Source organism: Danio rerio, chromosome 11 (assembly GCF_052040795.2).
Source record: "Danio rerio strain M-AB ecotype USA chromosome 11, GRCz13ab, whole genome shotgun sequence".
Classification (NCBI taxonomy): domain Eukaryota; kingdom Metazoa; phylum Chordata; class Actinopteri; order Cypriniformes; family Danionidae; genus Danio; species Danio rerio.
In genome coordinates this window covers 15,189,251-15,214,612 of record NC_141031.1, presented here as the reverse complement: position 1 = coordinate 15,214,612, position 25,362 = coordinate 15,189,251, and the positions used below count along the sequence as shown (strand labels likewise).

The window sequence follows — 25,362 nt, the reverse complement described above, 5'->3', positions numbered from 1 at the left end:
GACAGCTGTTCAAAGGATTAATCGAAGGCGACGCCCACTTTCCTGCCAATGGGACTGAGATTATTATGGACTCTAGGGACTTGTTTAATATACTGGACTTTGAAGAGGAGATTTATGGGCTTCTCCCTTCTCTGTTCTCTCCCAGTCTGAGCAATGACCCATCAGCCTTGTCTTACGCCATCTCAAACAAGGCCCGTCACCCCACAAGCTCCACTGGGCCCCCATCGTCCCTCTGGCTCCGCATTTGTTAGTCATCACTCTGCCTCTATCTCAGGACTCCACTCCTCTGGCTGCACCTCATCTTTCTGTCCCTCCAGCTACATTGAGCTCCTCCTTCATCCCCAACTCTGCCTTGGAACTTCTGTCCCTCTGGCACCACAGTGGGTTTTTGGATCTCCTGATTCAAGCTGTCAGGTTTAAACTGCCAGCTCACCTTGGTCTTTTGGCTCCTCGTCTTCTCCTTGAGCTTGACCACCATGAGCTTGAGTCTACGTCAGTTGGTCTTAACCTTGGACCATCATCCTGGCTGTCTTCTGGGTCTCCTCACTCATCATCTTTACCCTGGTCCTCTGTCCTCCTCTAGATCCCCCTCCATCCACAGTGGTCTTCTTATTTTGTGAGGCATGTCTTTACAGAGGGCACTGTACTGTCACTGTTGAATACTTTCTTTTGTTTTTTTTGTGATCTTGTTTTCCTTTAGTTCTGTTTCCCAACACTTATAAGTTTCATGGACTTTAAATTCTACCATGTGTTTGACATTGAGTTCATCAATTGTCAGTGTACTTAAGAACTTCATTGTCTGTTATTATCTTTAATGTTGATTATGTTTGGTTTGGCCTTCCTTATGGACTAATGAATTTTTTTTCTAATTCCTTCCTCAGAGCACTTTAATTATATCCCAGCCGATTAACCCTGAGCCTTGGCTGGGTCATTTGGCATTTCTGTGTGGAGATTGCATGTTTTGACCTCATTCGCGTGGGTTTTCTTCCAGGTGCTCCAGTTTACCCCACAAGTCCAAAGCCGTGTGCTATGGGTGAATTGGGTAAGCTAAAAAATGTCTGCAGTGTATGTGTGTGAATGAGAAAGTATGGGTGTTTTCCCAGTTGCAGGTGAAAGGGCATTCGCTGCATAAAACGTATGCTGGATAAGTTGGCGGTTCATTCTGCTGTGGCGACCCCTGATTAATAAAGAGACTAAGCCAGGCATGTCAAACTCAATTCCTGGAGGGCCGCAGCCCTGCAGAGTTTAGTTCCAACCCTAATTAAACACACCTGATCAAACTAATTGAGTCCTTCAGGCTTGTTTGAAACCTACAGGTAAGTGTGTTGGAGCAGGTTTGGAACTAAACTGTGCAGGGCTGCGGCCCTCCAGGAATTGAGTTTGACACCCCTGGACTAAGTCATAAAGAAAATTAATGAATGACTGGATGAACAATAAAAATAATAATGGGTGACGCAGTGGTGCAGTAGATAGTGCTGTCGCCTCACAGCAAGAAGATCGCTGATTCAAGCTTCGGCTGGGTCAGTTGGCGTTTCTGTGTGGAGTTTGCATGTTCTCCCTGCGTTTGCGTGGGTTTCCTCCAGGTGCTCCGGTTTCCCCCACAGTCCAAAGACATGCGGGACAGGTGAATTGGGTATGCTAAAATTGTCCTTAGTGTATGAGTGTGAATGAGGATGTTTCCCAGAGATGGGTTGCGGCTGGAAGGACATTCGCTGTGTGAAACAAATGCTGGATAAGTTGGCATGTAGAAAATTTACAGTAGGGCATACTCACACTAAGTTATCCGAAGTGTGCCCAGATGCGTTTCCCGGTTCGTTTGATAAGTGTAAGTGCTTCATATCGGGTCCAGGCAGGGTGCCAGAGTGTGGTTTAGTTGGGCTTTGGCGTGGTATGCTTGTAGTGTGAGTGCAAAGTGCGTCTAAGCCCAAAACTGAAGACTCATCGTCACTTTTAAGGGACTGTTTAATATGGATTTATTAAGCATTCTTACTTTTCAATGAACGTGAACTGTCATAGTTTATTAAAGATGCAAACCCCTTGCTGCACAACAGCTGCACCTTCAGCAAACCTCTTGTGTAGCATTAGAACTTTATGATAATTTATGAGCATCAAAAGTTGTGTATCTGTTCAGCAGAAGATTTGACTATGTCTTAAATGACTAAAAATAGTACAGAAGAATAGAATTGTCCACTGTGATGAGCGAGAGTGTTTTTCTTCCTGTTAAATTAAACAGTCGCATCATCTATGATGGAAGCGTGCTCAACTTTGGAAGGTAAAGATGCCTAGTGGCTAGGGGCCATCATAGAATGTATAAAAACATCCAATCTGATGTTCATCATAATTACATTTATTCATATAAAAATATGTAAACCTTGTAACATCCTGGTCACACACATAGACATTGTAGTTTGCAGTCTACTACTTTGCCTAACCAGTCCTAAAAGAAATGATCATAAAATGTGTATAAATAACAACCTAGAAACTCTTACTCTGATAATGTTCCGTACACATGACCTTAAACGTGTACTGTTAACTGCTTGTGTCTTAACCTTTGTAACGTGTATTGTACACTCTCAGAAAAAAAATGGTACAATCTTGTACCAAAGAAGGTCAAACCCTTGTCACTGGGGCAGTACCTTTTAATGAAACAGAACTGTACCTTAAAACAAAGTAACAAATTTGTACAATTGCAATTTGTACCTTTAAGGACATGATTTGTACCATGAGAAACCAAAATGTCCCTTTGGTTTTCAAAACCTGCAGATACAATTTTGTACATTCATCAAAAGTACAAATCTGATCCCAGAAGGAACCACTACAGTGACAAGATACTTTGTACCTTAACAGTGTCAAATGTGTTCCTTCAAGAACTATTTAAAAGCATTTTTGTTACGGATCGGGAAAGATGAAAGAGGGAGGACGCAATTGCAGACAAAATAATTTATTTTAAAATAAAACAAGAAGGCAAAGCAAACTACCCCGAGGGGGAAAACATGAATCAAAAGGCAAAAAACAAACTTGATTGGTCAGGCAAGACAAAGCAGGGCTGGACACAACAGGACAGGGAAAGATCTACGACGAACTGGCATAGGACAGCAGTAGGGCTGTAACGATACACCAAACCCACGATTCGATTCGTATCACGATTTTTGACCCACGATTCGATTCGTATCACGATTTTTTTTCGTGTGGGGTGGGGAAAACAGATTTTTAAAACTATTTTTTATTAAATGGAATTATATCATTTTTGTTTTCTTTGTAACAAAATACTTTTGAAAAACCAAACCGAACTAAACTCCATTGTGTAGATGGTTCAAGCATGTTAAAAAATCTTTTTCAATCAAGTTCTCTTACATAGAAAAAGTAAATTAAATGGCTACTAGGGATGCTCATTTTGGGTATGTTAGCATATTAATAACAGACGTTAGCATATTAATATCTTCAAGCACCTGCAGTGTTTAGCACAGAAGAGCAGAATAATTTAAATAAAATGAATAAAATAAATAGGACTGCCCTAAATTATTTTCATTTAAATAATTAACTTATATTACAAAACGAAAATACTGACTGATTCTTTTTAACAACCGGCATAGGCTGTTTTTTTTTCAATCATGTTTTTTCTTCCGTCAAATAAAAATCGCAGACTTCCTCAAATTGCCCGCTTCACGGAAAAAATACGCATTTATTTAATGCCCCGCTGTTATTATTATTATAACAAAACCTTTTACATTTTAATAGAAATCATTATTTTAAAGAATATGTCCTGATGGTTTCCTCTCTCTCCCTCGCGGTTCAAGTGCGCGTGCTGCATGATGAAAAGACAACAACAACGCGCGCATATGTAGACTTTTTGTAAACAGTTTTGTTGTTTAAATATGCTATTGCATTAATGTGCATACATGCTTTATAAGCCGAAAATAAGGCGCACCTCACTGCCTTTATGTTGACAAGGAAAAAAGAAGAGAAGAAGCGCGGTCCTCTTATGAAACGACTGAATCAGCTGGGTATCGATTGTGCATAAGTGTTGCTTTCTGTGTTGTTACAATTGTAATATTTAATGCTATTGTTATATTCAAGATTTGTACATACATACAGCTCTGGATAACTTAAAACAGCGATTAGACCTTCAGAGCAGCATGCGTCCTGAAGTAAAGCGAAACGGCTATAAATTTCCAGCAAGATAGAGTGATTATAACCAGAGTCATATACCTTTATCTCTAAATAAAGTATAACTATAGAAACTGTGTTCAACTTAACTGAAAGCTTCGTCCTGTTTCCTGGCCTCACGCATCGCGCTGTCAATCAGCACGTAACGTTAACTCTCAAAGGTTCAAACAGAAAGCGCACAGCACGGTTACAGAAAAGTTTCCTCTGCAGAGGAGTCGGGGCATCTGGTGAACGCCCATCCCTCTCTGCGCAGCCACATTAACAACAATGCTTTGACAGCACTGGCAATGTTTCTGCCGTTGTCGGTTGTCAAGAGGGGTTAAGTTGGTTTTGTTTTTGATATTCCTGACACATTCAGACGGTCCCTTTACTAAGAGCTCCGTGCGAGCTCTCCCGGTTAAACGCTAATTGCGAGGGCTTAAACGGAGCAGTGCTCGTAATGTTGAGCGGAAAAAAAGTGTTTCCTCACATTCTTCTTCAACTAGCTCAACTTTTGCAGGCACGCGTGACGTTATTGGAAAGGTAGTCACGGGGTGTGTCGCGATTCTCCCTTATCACACCGCGACACAGGATCGTATATATGAGTGTCGCGATTTCGATTTTATATCGTGTATCGTTACAGCCCTAGACAGCAAACATGAGGAGAATATAAGCAGAATTAAATTAATACACAGCTGAACAAACAGGTGCGAAACATGTGAATCAAATAAACTAATAATAGGTTAACAAGGAGGGTGGGACTAGACAATAGACAGGAGAGCACATGACACAGAGACAACATAAGCCATGGGCTCACATAAAACGGGACAAGAACACGTAGCCAATGAGAGAACTCATTAACCACGCGTTCACAATAACAGGACAAAACCACAATGTAAACACAAAGCCACGTGCTTGGACAACACAAATTGACACAAGAAACGAATACACGATAGAAGTTTATGAGTTTCTTTACACATATGCTTTTAAATGATTATTCATGTTTTAATATGGAAATTATTCATAAAATCCCTTTGCCTTTTCAGTAAATTTTTTTTTCAAAGACATTGTAATAAAGACGGAGTTGTCCAACACTTATGTACCTTTTTATGAGAACAATCGTATACCTTCATTTCAATTGTACCATAACAGGTAGAGAACACTATCATAAGAAGTATTTTCCTACCATATAAAGAACAACTTTTATAAAGGTACAAAACTTTTTCTTAAGGAACATTATTTGTACGAACATGTACCTTTTTTTTTGAGAGTGTATATGGTACCATGACAGTTTAAAGGAATAGTCATTTACTTGGCCCTTACTTGTAACAAGCCAATCTTATGTTGAACATAAAAAAAGATGTTTTAAAGAAAGCTGTGAACATGTAACTATTTTCCATGTTTCCTACTATGTAAGTCAATGGAACCACATGAGGGAGAATAAACAGAGATTTCTGGTGTTGTAAAAACAAATGAATATATATTATCTGTTGAAATTTGTTGAAACATTTAAAACAAAAGCTGTTCTATGATCACACTTTTGAGTAAAGCACTGGCTGTTTACAGACTCATTGTGCAAACAAAAATCTCACTGAATAATTACAACTAATGATGAACATAAATGTTTGGTAAGTGTACCCATACTTCTGTGGTTAATTTGGTAAATGTAACCTAAAAGTAATACAGAAATAGTGTAACACATCACATTTTAGAGACAGTAATATTGCAATATAACTAATTACAATAAAATGACAGTAACTGGTATATAATTTAATAAATTTTATTACGCATATAGAGCCTAGTTCATTAATAGTCGTCTAGTTGACTATTATTACTCTCATTTTAATATTATAACAATTAGATATATTGCTCCTGAAAAGACTGCTTAGGTGACTGAGAAAAACCCTTTATATCCTCCATGAATAACCTTTTTTTTTGTTCATTAAATTGTTTGAGACAATTTAGTACAATTTCTATGTATTGTCTGATGTAATGTCAGTGAGTGTACTGACTATTTTCTTGTCAAAATTGTGTTTGTACATGTGACCAGATCTCCAAACAGCATTGCAATGTCAACAGTGATTTCTCATCCCTCGAAGTAGAACAGCTCTGCTCTCAATTTATGAGGAGTGAAGCGAAAACCATATTCCCGGACAGACTTAACTAAATCAATTTTAATTGAATCATGGAATATCGCTGTCAAGAGCCTCTTACTAAAGTTATATTAACAGGAGAACCTACCCTCTTCCCAGCCAGGGAAGGCAATTATTTAACAAGAATGACACAGCGAATGCTAAATGAGAAGTGCTGGCTGAGCTAGAAAATTCCAATGCTGACCCCCGGAATGATTTCTTCTCTCATGACACAAGGCCATTAGAGATTGTTTTACACTGGGCGCTTTAACAGAAATTCATCATTAGGCCAGTAAAGAGCCATTAGATTGGAAAAGATCTTATGCTGTCAACTCCGCTAGAAAATATATCTCAGAGATCATTTGGGCTTTTTTTCCCTGTTGTTGAGCGATACTGAGCAGAACTGTACACGACAAGAGGATAGCTACCCAAATAAGGGAGCAACGAGAGAGCGAGGAAAGCCATTCATCTTAATTTGCAACTCAGGAGAGAAATTTTAGGCCAAAATTGCTCTTAAATTATGAGGTCACTGTATAGTTGAAAATATGGAGCATGAAGCTTTGAAAAGAATGTTGTGTTCTCATGCTTCAATAAACAAACACATAAAAAAGCAGAGCTGGGGACAATTAAATGAATATTATAGACTTCTCATGGGAAAGACTGGAGCATCATCTTTGCTTTTAGACAAAACATGATTTTATATTGCTATGTAAATACAGACCCAATCCTTCTCTGGATTTAGGCACACACACACACACACCCACTCATACGCACACACGCACACACATACACACTAACTCATCTGCATGACTGCACACGCTCATAAATTCAAATTCTGCTCACCGACTTGGCTTTTCCACTAACCCGCAAAGCCCAGGTCCATGTTTTAGACCTCAGGAGTGATCTTCAAAAGCTCAAGCCAGCTGGAATTGTTGGGTTTCTGCTCTGGGTTAACTAAACCCCCAAAAGATCTGTGATGTGGTTTAAAAAGCACACTGCTTCTACTTTCTAATTTGTATATTGATGTAACAGTGAAACATTTTACATTTAAGTGCATTGTTTCACTCCATCTAGTTCTAAAAAGCATCTCAAAATCCCTTGAAAAATCATTACTAAGCAGGACAGCACCTCTCCTGCATTACACATAATGTGGCTTCTGAAGAAAAGGGCTGAATTCTGGAGCGCCACGTCCTGTGGGGATTCACCGACTTTTCACAGAGCAGATCCCCACTCAAAGGCTTTGGCTTTAGAGTGGGTTTCAGTTTTTCTTTATTTTCACAAGTACCATAAGTATGGTGGAAAAAAAAAGTATACAATATATTATTTCATTTAAAACCAACAGATCAAAACAAAATTTGCCCCATAAAGCTGAAAAATAAATACATAAATATAATAAATAAATATTATATACTGTATATACAGTTGAAGTTAGAATTATTATACCCCCTGAATTATTAGCCCCCCTGTTCCCCCAACCCCTCCCCCCAATTTCAGCTTAATGGAGAGAAGATTTTTTAACACATTTCTAAACATAATAGTTTTAATAGCTCATTTCTAATAACTGATTTATTTTATCTTTGCCATGATGACAGTAGATAATATTTCACTAGATGTTTTTCAAGACACTTCTATACAGCTTAAAATGACATTTAAGGGCTTACTAGGTTAATTAGGTTAAATAGGCAGGTTAGGGTACACTGTTATAAATTGTCCCATTAAAAAACGGTAAAATGCTGCAGTTGCCAGCAATGTACTGTTATTTTACAGTATGTTGCTGTAAAAATACATGGACTACACTGATATACACAATACTCAAGTGAACTCATTTTGTTCACTGAAAGCAACTGCCCCAAATTGGCCAAATGCTGAATGAGTTTATGGAGTAAAGTGCTATAAATGCTTAGAAGCATACTTATAATGATAACTTATTTTAGTTAATTAGAAAAGCTTCATTTAACCCAAATGTCTTATATTTCACAGCAGCACACATACATGTAAAGCTGGAATTATCAGATAAATTCTTACTGCATCAGCAACTAAACAACCACTGTCTTTAAATAAAGAAACATACAGAATAACATCAGCAGTTCATTGTTCATCTTAAACTCATACACTGGCTCTACTCTCCTCCACAACGGTGACACACAGAAGAAATTTGCTTCAGGTTTTACAGTAAATTACTGTTTTTTCCTTTATTTAACGGTAAACTACTGGCAGCTGTGGTTGCCAGCAACTTACTGTTTTTTTACAGTCTACCCCCGTAATTTAAATTAACAGTATATTACTGTTAAAATACATTTTTACACTGTGTTTTTACCTCTTACACCTTTAACCCTTTAAACCCCAGAGCATATACTTCAGTTTTAATTGAAGTGTCCACACTACTGATTCTTCAAGAAACATGTAGCAAAGCTCAAGTAAATTAATTAATTAAATGACTAATTAAATGATAATTGATGATTAGCGATGAACAAATCAAGAAATACTGAAGGTAAAAAACAAGAGCAGAGCATACAAAACTACAACTTTTCTCACAGCTTTATAATGAAATAACCTAAAGGTCAACAAATGATTAAATCATTTAAATTATCAGTGGATGATTAAACAACTCTACAAACATCAACACCAGCTACAATTATTACTGAAACGTTTATTTTTGTATAACATCTACTAAAGTTCTTCTAGAGAGAAAGATTAACATTTTACGTTACCATCATGGAGAACAGAGTTTGCTTTAGTTGGGCTCTTAGCCCTGACATTTTAACGCAAATAAAGAAAACTGTGAGACCATTATACTACATTTATTCACGCCGCATTACAGCATGAAACATTTGAATTGTTACCATTGTTGAGGTACAAGGTCTGATTCATAAGGTCTGACTGTGTCTTTGTCTTAACTGAACTGTTTTTGTATGTTATTTCTTAACTGTAAAGTAATTACATAGGTATCTTTTCTGTTTCCACTTATTAATTAAATTAATATCTGCAACTAAGTATTTATCAAAAGCAATTTCAGACAACTGGATTTATCTATCTGTTGACTTTCCCCACTTTATTGCTATAATAAAAATGTTTTGTAAACTCTGTATTACAGCAGTTGAAAATGAGTAAAGAGCCCAACTAAATCAGCCCCTCACTCCATTATGGTGACACATAAACACCTACATTTCTGTTGGATCTTGATTAGAATGGTATGGAAGACAAAGCAGTCAGTAATAAGTGTGTGTCTGCTGTTGTTTGTGGAGTTGTTTAATGATCCTCTGCTGAGACTGAAGGTGTTTTATTTTACTTGATTTTATTTAATGTTGTAACTCAAGTCACTCTTTATGTTTCTTGTTTCTTTCCTTCAGTGGTTGTGATTATTAACAGCAGGTGTTCATCAGTGTCTGAATTCACTCATTAGTGTTCATTAACCCTGTCAGGTGAACTATATTGGTGAACTAGTGTATGGGATAGTGAACAAGGCCACAAAATGTGATTTCAAACACAGACTTCAATACGTCGAATCTAAAGTCTGTTACCTCACAGTTTTCTGCTGTTGGTTACTTACTCGAAATCAAAAATGTTACCCAGAATGCACTGTTTTTAACAGAATATTACTGTTTTAGTGGAAAAACATTATTGTACCGTAGAATCTGACCGTTTTTTAACAGCAATTTTTTTACAGTGTAGGCAAGTTATTGTATAGCAATGATTTGCTCTGTAGACTATCGAAAAAATACATAGCTCAAAAGGGCTAATAATTTTGACCTTAAAATGTTTAAAAAAAATAAAAACTGATTTTATTCTAGCTGAAATAAAACAAATAAGACTTTCTCCAGAGGAAAAAAAATATTATCAGACATACTGTGAAAATTTCCTAATTTCCTTTCTCTGTTAAAAATCATTTATCAATTTTTTTAAAAAGAAAAAAAATCAAAGGGGGTTAAATAATTCTGATTTCAACTGTATATATATATATATATATATATATATATATATATATATATATATATATATATATATATATATATATATATATATATATATATATATATATATATATGAGATGTCAAAGAGATGTGTACACCCAAACTATTACTGAAAAAAAATATATAATTATGTGTATACCAGTTTCTAAAAAAATACACGAAATAAATAAAATGTCACTGCATATTATATTTCATTCATGAATACATCATGTTGTAAAGTGGACGGTAAAGAAATCTGAAGGATCTTATGACAAGATAGGGTTTTTCATGAGTCATGGGCTTTGGGTAAAATAAAAAAAATAAAAAACTGAAGCAAAAAAGTATATTACCTTTTCCATGAAAGTAGCAAACCAGGATAAGCCCAACCAGAATCAGAGAGAGAAAGAAAGAGAGGGAAAAAACAAATTAGAATCTTGCATTTTAAGTTAAACATTTTCTTTAAAATATCATCAAAACAAAATGTTCATTTTCAAAATCAAAGAATAGCAGTTGGATCAAAGCCATTCAAATATTCTGAACAATAACCAACAGATAAATGGGTTTTAACAAGTATGTTTCTAATAGCTTTTCCCTTTTTGAATATTTGCAGAGAGAAGGCATTTGCAGTGCCAACGGATTTTGCAGTTGTACAAGCTTGTATGCAATGTTTTCCTATTAAGGGAAATTGTGTGAAAATTGTTGATGCTCAAATGGTCATGGCTTATACCATGTGTCACGTATTCACATATTCACGAGCACGTCACAAGCACCTGATCACTTTTATACATTCTATTTGGGCACTTTTTTTGTGAGGTGTGTGTGATTGAACAAGCCAATCTGTAAATCTATGTAAATCTATGACCATTTATGAAGATAAACTCCTCTGTGTTATACAGGAGAGGGACATCAGAAACACTACACACAGTATAACCAGGCATCCGGGTTATGTATAATGAACATTCACAGCTATATATATATATATATATATATATATATATATATATATATATATATATATATATATATATATATATATATATATATATATATATATACATACAATAGTATTAAAAGCAATAATAACTGGAGTAATAATTTTATTTGAAACTACATACAATAAGACAGCAGTTGTTTAAAATGTGAATAAGTATTTAACGTTTTAACATTTAAAAAAAGAAATAACAAATGCTATATATATATATATATATATATATATATATATATATATATATATATATATATATATATATATATATATATATATATATATATATATATATATAGGTCAGTTTTATTTTATTTTTTTTCATTTTTTTATGAAAAACAAATGTGACCACTGAGTGGTCACATTTGAATCTTTGATGATGCGACATCCATGGTGAGTTATGCTGTTGGTCGAAAAGAGCAAGGAGGCAGAAAAGGCAGTCAGCGGCGTCATTATCGCAAATTATTGAACATATTTTCATAAAGACTGCCAAACAGGTAAGTGACTTCGTAACAGATGAAAATCTGCCCCTGAGGTAGGCTAACTGGCCGCATTAGCCTGGACGTCCTGTATTGTCTTGTCCAGTACATGACCTCCCTTGCCCTATTTCAGACATTTTTTAAAAAAACTGCCCGATGAAGGCTTTAACGGCATGCGGAGTCCTCAGCCATCAGATGTCACTTCACAGCAAAAGGCGCTAATCCCGTCACGTCTGTGTTTTTGAGGCTGTTTGCTCACTTATTCTGATCGGATATAAACCTGATCGCTCAAACTACTTCAGAAGGTGATTTGGGATGCATTCCAGATGAAGCTGGATAGGTAGTATTATCATTTTTGGACAAAATTAATATAAACTAAATAAATTATGACCTGGAGAAAATCTGACCTGCGTCTGAAACACCTGTAGGTGCGCATTTACAGCCAAAATTATATTAAAACATGTTTACTATCAGCATAAAACATGTTCTAACTTTTCAGACCTGTAGCCAGGGGGGTTCGGGTGGTTCGGAAGACCCACCCCTCACTGACAAGGTCCAGAATTTGACCCAAATTAGCTAATTTGTCTTATTTTCATCCTATTTTGACTGCTATGCCATCATAAATAATGAAAATAATCCATCGAAAAAGGTTTTATTTTTTTTAACCAAACAGGCTAGAAAAAATCTGAAGAATTAATTATTATTGTATTATTATTATTATTATTATTATGTTTTAATTATTTTTTTTTATTGAACTGGCCAAATTGTGACTGAGGACAGTTGAATGTGCTGGCCAGTTTGTTTTTTGTCTGATAAATGATTTTTTTTTACTCTTAAACTTTCACAGATTGCTATTTTTTCCTAATGACATATGATGTAATAAATTTGTATTTTAAAAATTTGTCTTGTTTAATTTTTTTTAACTGCAATTTTTAGCAAATATTTTTAGTACATCAAAAAGTGTGGTTATGATGACATCTGACTAGCTAATCCAGCAAAACAGTCACTAAAATGCAGTATTTAAATCTTATAGTTAAATAGAAACTGAGACATATAACTGCGAAAAGGTCCACTTTTTGAGAAAAAAAGAACCCCCCCCCCCCCCCCCCTACACCAGAGTGGCTACGGGCCTGTCCTAAGACTCTGGCTAGACATTAAATTGTCTTATGATGTCGTGTGCCTGCTGGATAAAGACTCAACTTCGAAGAGGAATTTAAAATTATGCTCACCCAGATTTTAAGGGCATCTGAAAAGTACACGGATCTACACAAAACAACTCACGTAGGCGCTTACTTAGACCAATACGCTTTACTGAGCAACATCCAAAAAAAATCTGTAAAGTTTTATAAGCAACTAAAATGGAGTGATGCAAGCTCATATCAGGCTGAGGCGCTGCACAGTCAGGAACAACAGATACACAGGAGCACACTCTCACTCACAACTACTGCTGAAACTCAACCAGCACAACACAAGCAGGCCCAAACACATCATAGAGGCACAGATACATCACATATTGGAAAAATGCAACATCACACAAGAAAACTGAAACATACTCACTATAGATCAGTATAATACTTGAGCTGTGTTAAAGAGGCTAAAATAAGACAGATCATTAGCAAATACAGACTGAGTGCTCACCGTCTGGAGGTTGTGCGAGACAGACACTAACAGAGATTAAAAGAGAGAGAGAGAGAGAGAGAGAGAGAGAGAGCGGAGACTGTGAACACTGTACTCTCAGAAATCAGTGGAAACTGAGGAGCATTTCCTTCTTCATTGTAGACACTACCACAACATTAGATCCACATACTTCTCCAATTTCCAGATAATTACACCAAAATTTGCATTTAAAAAATTGAAGCTTTTTTGGGAGGAAAATCCAGCCTGATATCAACGGCAGCAAAATGTTTATTAGCCTGTCTTAAACACAGAGTCAGCCAGTAGACAAACTAATAAGAAACGTTATTACAAACCATCTGAATGACTCTACGGTAATGTATTGTTTGTTATATTTTAATAATATTATTTCTCCTTCTGAGATATTAGTCATATTAGTCTTTTGTTCCTTTCTTATTTGTGTACGTATTTAGAAAAATTCTAATTGTGTGTATTGTTTGTAGTTGTATGTACCTGTGTATATGCAATATACTGGGTATGGAAAGTTTTTCCCTCATTAATGTACACACAGCACCCCATATTAACAGAAAAACACAGAATTGTTGACATTTTTTGATATAATATAGATAATGTGAGAGACACATATCAAATTGAATATTTGATTGTAATAAAATTATTTCTATAATAGAACAATAAAACATAATAGATTGTTTAGAACTTTTAATATTTAATGCACAGACCACAACTGGCCACCAAACAAGTCCATAAATAAATGCTGCTCCTTAAAAACACAGTATCATATTACAGCTTTATTTTTAGAGGATTAATGTAATCTTTTTTTTTATAAAATATACGGTTGAAACACTGATTTGGCTCAACAATGTGATGGTCAAAATATATTGACTTTTGCTGCTTTGATTATTTTCATGTCTTTCCAATGTAGTGGCTTTGTCTCCCCTTTTTTGAAAGCGAAGTTCATGTCACCTGCATATTTAGCCAATCATTATGTGGTTGTCCCACACCCAACACACACACACACACACACACACACACACACACACACACACACACACGCACACACGCACACACGCACACACACACACACACACACACACACACACACACACACACACACACACACACACACACACACACACCAGAGCAGATCTGATAGAACCTAATCAGATGATGTCTAAAACTGCTTCAGGGAGTTCAGTTGCAAATTATATATCAATTTAACATGCCATATTTTATGTCAGAAAGTTATTTATTTGATCACTTGTTACAAAAAAGTAATGAAGTTTATTTATAACGCCAGTATTTTCATCACTGCGGACACACAGTGTATCTTTCCTGAAAAGGAAAAAAAGAGCCTCAAGAGAGGTTTTTTTTTTTTAAGGAGAAGGATACGACAGAGCCTCTTGCTCTCTGCTAACCAATAAAATATTAATTGGTCACAGAACCCATCTCTATCTAGACAAAGAAGCAGGACACCCCCACCCATCCCAAGTCTAAAAAGTCTCCATTTTTCATTGCAGGAAGCCCCGTAACTTCAAGAGCAGCTTGAATGTGAAGCTTCACAAAGAGTTTGTTTTTAAAGATGTGATAGGGGAATGTAGGTCTTGGGTTAACAATTACATGCAGCTCCACACATGTTTTCTGCAGTGGAGGAGAGGTGCTCCCTCTGTAAAACATTTGATTTTTAAGGAGGTATTGAAGGAAGAACAGCATACTTTTTTCTCCCTTTTTCTTAAAAAGTTTTTTTTTTTTTTTGTAATCCAACTGAGCAGATGAAAGCATTTAAGGTTTCTTTTTGGAACCAACTGAATGTGTGATATATTATACGGAGATGATTTGAAGAAAAGTATCTTGCACGAAAGAAATGGCCTTCAACTTTTTTTGCAAAGTGAGTGACAAGAAGCCTTACATATGCCAGGCTATTTTTTTTTTTCAAACAAATTGCTTGGAATCTGGGAAACGGTACATTCACTGGCATCTCTTCAGGGGTTTTATAGTTTCAAAACTCTTGATTTTTACTATAAATTATAGTAATTTTAATAAAAACACATCATCCAATGTGTATGATGTTATGACAATTACTACGTCCATTATGCACTAGAAGGGAAAATCAAGACGGATATTAAACACAGATGTGGATATGGATCTGGAAAATCCAGCAAATTAAATGACAGATAGTTCTCCTTAGCTTTTCTCTGTAAATTAAATAATTAAAAAAAAAATACATACAATAAAAATACATGCAATTAGATGTTAAAATATTTCAAGCAATGGAAAAAAGGTTGCGGATTCAGTAGTTTCAAGTAACATTTGAAAGTGATGAATAATTACTTTGCAACCAAGTCCTATAAAATAACAATCTGGGCTAAAGTCACAGCTGTCTTGTATCTTTTATCTTTCATGCGTTCAAAATTTCACTCATCTCTATTCTTTCTAGGTTCGTCTTTCTCTCCTTTCAAGTCTGTTTGAACATCAGTGCCATCGTACACCATGTGACCCTGGTGTTTTTCTTGCAAGGGAAGTGGGGTAAGTGAACAAAGAGCTCAGAGCTTCCTACCCTCTCGTTTTTCCACTATTGGAGTGATTGCAGATCAAATGCCCATGTCATGAATTTACTGTAATGTTGGCCCCAAGCCCAGTTTAGCCCCATGGAAACAGGGAATTGGCCCCTTTTGCTGGACAAAGCTTGGATAATGCAGGAGCAAGCAAGAATCTCACCACATTCCATCAGAATAACCATAGATCATTCACCTTTAATGATTCCTTTAAAGTGTAAAATGAGGTAATTTATTTAATTGTATTAATCAGAACATTATTGTGAATAATGTGGTTGCTCTTTTTTTCATGAAGTTACAATGAACTGCTTTCATACTTCAAAAGAGCAACAACAACAAAACTATAACAAAACTATTAACTATATTAACTATAATCAAGTGTTCTCTGTTCTGTTGTTTACTGTGATGAACAGACCAAAAGTTATTATTTTTTGGTGATCTTCCCTCTTGGAGCTAAATGTATATTAATCTAGTATTACCTTAAATAGGGACAAATCATTAGTACCGAAACAACTGTCTCCATTGAAAAGTTCCAATTCATATGCACTGTTCGTTCAACAATTGTGAATAAGTTGTTCTTTTGAGTCAAAGCTTTGTCACTAGCTGTGCATTTTTACTGTTTTCATTTTTTTAAAACAGTTTTAAAACTGCTACAGGAAGAACACCATGTGCTCTATTTTAACAATCTAAGTGCAAAGTTTAAAAAAAAGTTAAACACACCATCTGCAGCGCGAGAATAAAGAAAAAGCCTTCTCCATTTGGCCTCTTTACTTTCTTTTTCTCTTTACTTTTACTCTTTACTCCTTTACTTTTGTGGAAAAGGAAACAGTGCACTCCACTGAACACATCCATTAGCCTACATATTTAATTTAGTTTGTTAATTGCAAATATTTGTTTCAAAACTATTTATAAATTCAGTTCTAATTTCTAGCAAACGAATAAATCAACAATAATAACAAAGTGTGGTCAGAAAACAAAATTTTTTTTTTAAAAAGTTATATCCAAACACATCCTATTATTATGCCCCATATGGTGATGCATACATCTTCAAATCCCGACAGGACAAATCTAAAATTGGTTTTATTAAAGCAAATATAAATATGTATATAATAAATAATACTACTACTAATAATATTATACAAATGCAAGTTTTCATGAATAAACTAAAAAAGCCCCCCAAGATTAGGCATGGAAGTAGTGGTTTTTAGATTTTTGTAGCAAATAATAATTTTTTTTAACTTTTAATCCTTCAATTTTTTTTATATGTAAAGATATGTGTGTATTGCTGTACATAATGCCTATATTAAGCAATATGTAAGCATTTGAAACCCACATACATGTAGGTAACTAACATACTCTACATTGGACTTTAGACCTGCTTTTAAATGGTCAATGGCACTGTCTAATTCAGTTCTTCAAAATAACAATGCACCAACATCTTAAAGCACCTCTATTTTAGACCAGCACACCCATGAGTCCACAAAGTGGTGTAAATGGATTTGCTATTTAAATAACATGGTGCAAAATGTAATAATTAGGGCTTTGCAGTCTGAAATAACAACAAATTGTGCTAAACACATCTTGCGCCTTATTGCGCCGTGTAAATGATAGGGCCCTATGTGTTTGTTTTTTTTTTTTTACTTTTTGTCTTGTTGTTAATGTGAATTTGTGAACCCAAGCTGGTGAACCCATTACAGTTTTATTTGATATCAAGTGTGTATAGCAGCTTGAATGCACCGAATATCAGATACAATAGAATAGCAGATAAACATACATACATACATACATACATACATACATACATACATACATTCACACATACATTCACGCTGAGGCCATCTTCCAGCCTAAACCACGGCGAATGAAGCTCTGCACAAGACTTTTGGCCAGCGGAGAAATTAAAATGGTCGTGCCCAACTGAGTCTGGTTCCCTCAAGGTTTTTTTTCTTCACTCCCATCAGGTGAAGTTTTTTTTCCCTCTCCGCTGTCGCCACTGCCTCGCATGGTTCAGGATTGGTAGAGCTACGCATCGATGAATTTGCTCTTCAGTGTTTGAACTCTCAGTAATGATTAAATCACACTGAACTGAGCTAAACTGAACTGAACTGAACTTAAACACTAAAACCTAAACCACACTGTTCCAGTTACTATGACCATTTATGTGAAGCTGCTTTGACACAATCTACATTGTAAAAGCGCTATACAAGTAAAGCTGAATTGAATTGAATTGAATAGAAAAAGGCACACATTACAGTATTTTATGGCTCAATTTTGAGAATCTTCCAGTGGGTGCAGTAACTGACACCTGGTGCTTTTCCTGCCACCATGTCAGCTAAGGCCATACCATTATCAAAATGTGATGTGTAAGCACTGCATATCATTAAATAGCCAGAGAAAATCGTCACAATCTGTGCCACTGAATTTTCTACATAAGATAAAGGCCCATAATAAATAATAACAATATATATTTTTTAATTGTTCTATTACAAACAATGTCACAGGTATGGAATAACATGAGAGTGACGGAACTAATCTTTCATTACCTATGAACAGAAACACACGCATTGAGGCTGTTAGCTCCCCCTGGACGTCAGCTTTTAAAAGTGTAATTTGCTGTGAAATACTGAGTCTTTCTGTTGTAGATGAACAAAAACTGAAAGATGAGATATCTTAGCCCTCTCACTGCCTTCTTGTGTCCCTCCTTTTTTGTCGAACACATCTCAAAGGCTAATCAGGTTTGGGGGGAAAAAAAATTTCCAAAGTACATGCAAGCCTATAATCTCCTACCCAGTACCCCCCCCCCCCTCCCCCCACCCCACCCTCTACACACACAACCCCCCACTTGTCCAGTTGGAAAAAAAAACTGTTGTTGTGATGCAATCCTTACAACCCTAATGACCTCATCACTCTTGGCTTTGTCATGGTCACCGCAGGCAACGTTGGTCTTATTTTTATAGGCAGCAGTTAACTGCATTGAGAGGCGACCCAGCTTTTGACAGGAACATGCAATAATATTCTAAAGCGGTATTTCCCTGCCAATAAAATTGTGTGCTCTTCAGCAGAAAATGTATTTGTCCCTGTTAAAAACCAATTCAAAATGCATAGCTTTCTGGTCGTAATGTGGCAAACTATTTCAAACTATTCACAAAAGTTTTTGAGGGTTGATGGTGCTTCCAGCGGTAGTTTCTGTACCCCTCTTACTTTGTTAATAACATGCTGGCAGCGGAAGGTGAACTCACTATGTTTTTCCACATTAATCACATTAAACATTGGCATTTCCTTTATTCTATGAGTCTATAGCATCATCTAAACAACATAACCATGAAAGCAGTTTCATGAAAACAGTTATCAACTAATCTAGAATGTGTGAATTTCAATAAGGTCAATTATTTTCAAGTCTGCAAGCTTTTAATTTCTGAAAGATTCATAAAATTGTATAAGGTTCCAAAGCAAAAGCTTCAACCCAGGCTCATTCTGATTACGCACCCCTATACACATTTCTGGAGAGAGCAAAATACATCCCAGTAGCTATGTTTTTTGCCATTTTTGCGAAACAGAGGCCACTGTGAACCCTTTTTCAGAACTAAAATATCTCTCGCAAATGCCATTCGCACCTGCTGTAATACAGAGGTATCCATACAGAGGTAAGCTGTCAGCTGGTATGCAAGAAAAAAAATGTAATTTGTTGGTTTAAATGTATCAAATTTTAAAAGTTTGTTAAAAATAAATAGCCTACTGTGAATTAGGCCTAAAACCATTAGCGATTTATGTAATTTATACATGAGATTAGAATCCATGTTAGCTTACTAATTTATTATGGAATATTCTCAAAAATATTTGTGAAGGAAACATATATAGGTCCTATATGTGCTATCATATATTTCAATTATTATGGAAAGCGAGTGCATGTTTTTACCAAAACTAATATTGGAGTTTATTAAAATGGGTGTGTGTGTAAATAATATAATTTGCACAAAAATTTATCGGGTTTTCACTAAAGAGGTTGTTACTCCACCCTGTTTGGAACGTCATTATGGACATTTTACGTTATAAATAACATTGTTCAAATGATGGATCTGCGACAGAGAAACTATGGTTTTGGGAAACACTCGTCACTATATCGTTCTTTTCCCAGATTATGCATCATTCTATGATAGTTCAGCTGTAAATTATGTCATTTCTTGGGAAACACACCACTGGTTGATTGAGAATACAGACCAGCAACAATGAATCGAACAATGACATGATTTAGAGGTTGAGACAACTGTTGACATAAAAAATAAATAAATAAAAATTAAAAATCACCCTGAAATGTTACTTCTTAATACTTTTGCTGATCCAGTTGGTGATGGTAGTGAGATAGAAATAATACAGTTCTACTTTAATATGTAATATATATATATATATATATATATATATATATATATATATATATATATATATATATATATAATTTTACTAGCTGTTTTCCAAAAAACAGCTGTTTTATATATATATATATATATATATATATATATATATATATATATATATATATATATATATATATATATATATATATATATATATATATATATATATATATATAATTTTACTAGCTGTTTTCTTCATTTGTTCTCATGATTAATGACCAAATGCATTGAATCTAAATAAAGAATACAATATAATGCATATTGATATTAAATATCTTAATGTCTTTGACACTCATTTTATATATAATAATCAAATAAAAATGTGGAAAAATCCGCTTTTTTGCTTTTGTGAATTGCACACAAGCCAAAAAAGTGCCTGAAATGTGAAATTAATTTATATAAATGTGAAAATGTGAACTGAAACACATGTGGCTGAAATAGTTTTCATTTACTTGTTCATCACCAAAAGCTATTGTACAACAAGTACAAGATTTTATTAATATCAGTAATAACAGCAGATAGGTCTGCAACAGCTTATGGATGACTAGATGATAATATAATTGTGATTTAGGGTGAATTATTCCTTTACCACCTTGACCCAAACTCCGTCTTGTAAATCATTAACCAACTGTGTATTCTTGATAAAGCTGAAATGAAACTACCAGTCGAGTTGAAAGAGTGAACTAATCCTGAGTTCATCTTATTTGTCAATACAAGCAAATGAAGTCTTTTTCTACATATTGACTGCAGATTGCCAATGAGGGGTGGGGTGCGCTGTGTGATTGCAGTTCTCTAATTCGTAGAAAGAGGTGCTGCTTAACTGCACATTACCAATGTGTAGAGTGCTGTGCTCTTTGACTATGCCTCGGCTGAGACAAACAAAGCAGTTGAGTGAGCAGCAGAAAAGGATGTTGTCCACAGGAGTGGACATCCCACTTCATCAGAGTGTTCTTATCTTCGTTAAAGGATTATTGATTGAAGTTGCTCATTAAAGCCTCTTTTTTGACACTTCTCTGAGAATCAGCAGCAGTAACATAGCTTAATAATTCGTTACTAGTCTCTCCTTTCTGCTCCAATGAAATGCATCAAGTTAGAGATCAGTCAAAAGGATTCTTCAAAGGAAGTCACACCTTTAACAAATGGTACAAATTGTCTAGTTTTTATGCATTTTATGTATTTATACTTTAATTATTAACAGATTTATTCAGGTAAATTGAACATTCTCATTTATTCACATTCCTGATATTTTAAACATGTTTGATTTCATTCTGAACATCTTTAGAATATCTGTTTTTTAATTTTTCTGAGTTACATCTTTTTACTGAATCTAAAAGATTTGCTCACTAACAAGGCTAATCCTATTCTCAAATACAACTGACTGACTTTTGATCTGATTTTCATGTTTTATGACTTCAGAAGACAGATCACAATAAGACAAGACTTGCTGTCTTGGTCACAGATGTTCCAGTGAGACACACAACAACATTTTGTCATCTGATACAACATTTTCCAACTCTGATATCTCACCCATAATGCTGAGTGGATTGCAATATAACTTATTAAATCTTTAAACTCTGCTCTTACTGGTTGAATGTACAATCATTGAAGACTGGTTAAAATTAGCCATGAAATCTTCAGCACTAAACTGGCCAGTGGTTTAGTGTGTGGTCTCACTCCTCACTCCAAATATGTGTACACCTGGACAGGTCAAATCTAAAGGACCAATTTTAATGCCAGGACACACCAAGCTGGTGGTTAGCCATTGGTTTCGTTGGTCTGTCGATCAGCATCGGTCCGGCTAGTTGGCTTGATGTGTTCCACATATCGCCTCTTGTCAGGTAAATGTCGGAGCTCATTGGCTTGATTCAGCATGTTTAATCACTGTCGGCCATCAGTTGAATAAAGCACTCTGACTGGTTATTCAGCAACGAATTAGAGCATGCACGAATTAAGTGTGACATAGTAAAGTGACGTAGCAAGTCAAAAAGGAGTATATATATATATATATATATATATATATATATATATATATATATATATATATATATATATATATATATATATATATATATATATATATATATATATTTATTTATTTATTTATTTATTTATTTATTTATTTATACACTACTAGTCAAAAGTTTGGGGTCGTTTTTTTTTTTTATCAACATTTATTAAATAAAAAAAGTTAAATTGTTAAATACTTATTTGTTAAATATTTATTTATTACTTATTGTATGTATTTACAAATTAAATTATTAGTCCAGTCATTAAAGCTTTCATTACTATTACCATTAATAATAATATTGATAATATTAATGGTGGTACATTCTGCTGTGGCAACCCCTGAATAATAATGGGACTAAGCTGAAAAAAAAATTAATAATAATAATAACAATAATTATTATTATCAGACTGATTTCTGAAGGATCATGTGACTCTGAAGACTGGAGTAATGAAAATGAAAATACATCTTTAAAATCACTTGAATAAACGATTAACCTGTATTGGGTGTGACAGACAAAGGAGATGTCCAAGATGTGCGGTGTTGGTGGTCCTCTAGGAGCATGGTTGAGAAACACGGATTCAGACTGCTCATTTAATATATTTTAAGTACAGATCAGAATAAACAATAAAATGTTTTATTTTTTTTAAAAAATAAAATAAAAAAATATATAAACGACTATAACCTTTTAAACAGTTATTGTATAGTGCAACAATATTTTACAGTTTTACAAATTTATACTGTATTTTTGATTAAATAAATCCAGCCTTGGTGAGCAGGATTAGCTTATTTTAAAACATTTTTAAAAAATTCTAGCCCCAAACTTATGACCGGGTTTTGTATATGTGTATATATATATATATATATATATATATATATATATATATATATATATATATATATATATATATATTAAGGGTGTCGATCGAAATTTATGCTCAATTTCGATTATTGAATCAAAAAATAGAATCGTCGATGCTGCCACGCCCCCATGTCACGTCAGCTTGGCTTGCCAAGCGGGAAAAAAACATGCATGTTGAAGTGCTTGTTAAACTGCAGACGCAGGAGACCCGTTGACAGAGCTTAAACCCTCTCCTCTTTCAATGAAGTCGCCGGTGTGGAAGTATTTTGGATATCCAGTGCGTTATGTTGACAACGTTTGTGTTGTCGACAAAAAAAACAAAAAAAAAAACAGTTTGCAAGCTCTGCTATGTACGTATTAGGGTTCGTCCGATCCGCCCCGGCATCCTCCGCCCCGCCCCCGTTGCAAATCCGCTCGCGAAAAGTACACACTCAGGCCGTGTTTACACTAATATGTCTTTGTTTTTAAATGGCATTTTAGAAGGACAGTGATTTGACATCCACAGTGGCGTGAAGCATTTCTGAGCAGCCCTCCTTCCTCACTACCGCTGAAAACGCACATCACGTGACCACACACACATTCACACACAGACGCACACACAGCCAGGCGCTCGAGACAGCAGGTCCAGGCAGTCAGAGGATCAGTAGACTGCTTCAATCTTTCACTCACTTGTACTTAGTCATGTTAGCGAACACCTCAGATACTGTTGGCTGGTTCCTGTTGGTTGTGCACCTTTTTTACTGACATCATTATAACGACACAGATCACTGCCTATTCACGAGTCCCGCAGAAAAAGTGATTGATAGGTGGTAATTATGTGTGTAACTTGCCTTTATTCATTTACTGTATGATTTGTTTATGGGTAAAACAAAGACCATGCAGGTCAGGTAGTTTAAACGGTAGGCTACAAATAATTAATTCGGTATTAATTAATTAATTATTCATAATCGAAAATCAAATCAAACCGTGACTTTAGAATGGAAAATGTATCGAATCGAGGATTTGAAGGATCGTGACACCCTTTATATATATATTATTATATAGATTTTCTTTACAGGTTTCACTTGACACTTTTTCTGGGAAGATATATTTTAAATTATATATCTATAAAAACGTTATTTAAACATAATCTTAAATTTTGAGATTATGTTAAATTGTATGTTTAATAATGGAACAACAAGTAAGCAGCCTTTTAAAATACAAAATAGGGTTGGAAAGTGTGGTTATGACGAGGCCACTGACAGTCATCCATACCTGCAAGTAGCTATAAACCATGTTCAAGCTTTGCTTGAGACTGAAGGGGCCCCTTTTATTAGAGCAATTTAGTAGGCCTGGAAAATCTGCCCAGGGTTAAAGTACACCATTTTTCTTGCCATTTTCTTCCTGAGGGAGAAAAAAAAACAGCAGCCAACGTTAATCTAAAGAGACACCCACTGAATCCAAGAACAACCCTTTAGATTTGTCTCTAGAGTGACTGCAGTGAGCACTGAGGAGAAACAGCCATGTGAAGAGACAGTTATGACGACCCTTGAAAACACAGAGGTGAGAGAGTCTTCAGGTGACAGAAAATATAGACTCCATGTACCCATGCTTTAGTCTAACACAGCTGAGAATTTAAGTTTATTGTGAGACAATAGCAAAAGTTGTATAGCAAGAATCTTTCTGAAAATGTCTGTTTTTACTATGTGTTTATATCAGTTCTGTCATGATAACTCTCTGAGAGATTCAATATAGTAACGAATATGTATAACAGTGATGATCTGTTTGGTCTTGGCGGCATAGATCTACAACACTGCTGCTGCTTTTATTATTGGAACAAAGCAAGTACCGACACTTGCTACTGCCAGTATATTCACAATCATTCTTTCTGAGAATATAACTCACTTCTGCTACAAACATAACATACCCCACAAACATAACAAACCTCACCAACAAAGCAGAAGAACATGAAGACAAAACAACAAAACTTAATTTAGTATATAAACTAACTGTTTCCTTAGCAAACATGCATATCCACATATGAGATGATTGGGTAACCCAGACTCATTCTGAATATACATTCTCTATTTGCATTTATATTCTCTAAATAACGCATTCTCCATACACATTTTAGGAGACCGCCAAATACGTCCCAGAATGTCTTTTGCTATTTTTTAGCGGTTCGACCAAAAGCCGCTGTGTGCTCTTTTTGAGATCTCGCAAGT

The 25,362-nt window shown here is 35.1% G+C and overlaps 1 protein-coding gene across 2 annotated transcripts in view; it reads right to left on the bottom strand.

Annotated features, from left to right (window-relative positions):
- Nucleotides 1-25,362, bottom strand: part of efna2b (ephrin-A2b) — a 194,676-nt gene that overhangs the window by 90,384 nt on the left and 78,930 nt on the right. The window lies entirely within an intron of this gene.